Below are 425 nucleotides of genomic sequence, written 5' to 3' on the forward strand. Positions count from 1 at the left end.
TGTGTGTGTGTATGAGTGTGCGTGCACACACACACACACACACACACACACACACAGTAACAATCTAGAAAAAGAAAATGAAACGAATGAAAATTTTAAAAGAAGAAAAATATTTATTACAGGATGATAAAATTATTAACACCATCATCCTCTAATATATATATATATTCATTCTGTAATAAATAATTTTCTTTAAAAGTGTTCATTCTTTTAGTTTTCTTTTTTAGGATTGTTGCAATGTGTATATATGAAAATAATGAACATTTTGAAAGAAGAAAATATTTATTACATGATGAATATATATACACACACACACACACACACGTATAGATACACACACGTATACATTATACACACACACACACACAGACGCGCACACACACATACTCAGGCCAAGTCCCTGAGGACTGGAAAAGGGCCAATGT

This window comes from Gavialis gangeticus, unplaced genomic scaffold (assembly GCF_001723915.1).
Source record: "Gavialis gangeticus isolate Ggan-Ray unplaced genomic scaffold, GavGan_comp1, whole genome shotgun sequence".
NCBI lineage: Eukaryota > Metazoa > Chordata > Crocodylia > Gavialidae > Gavialis > Gavialis gangeticus.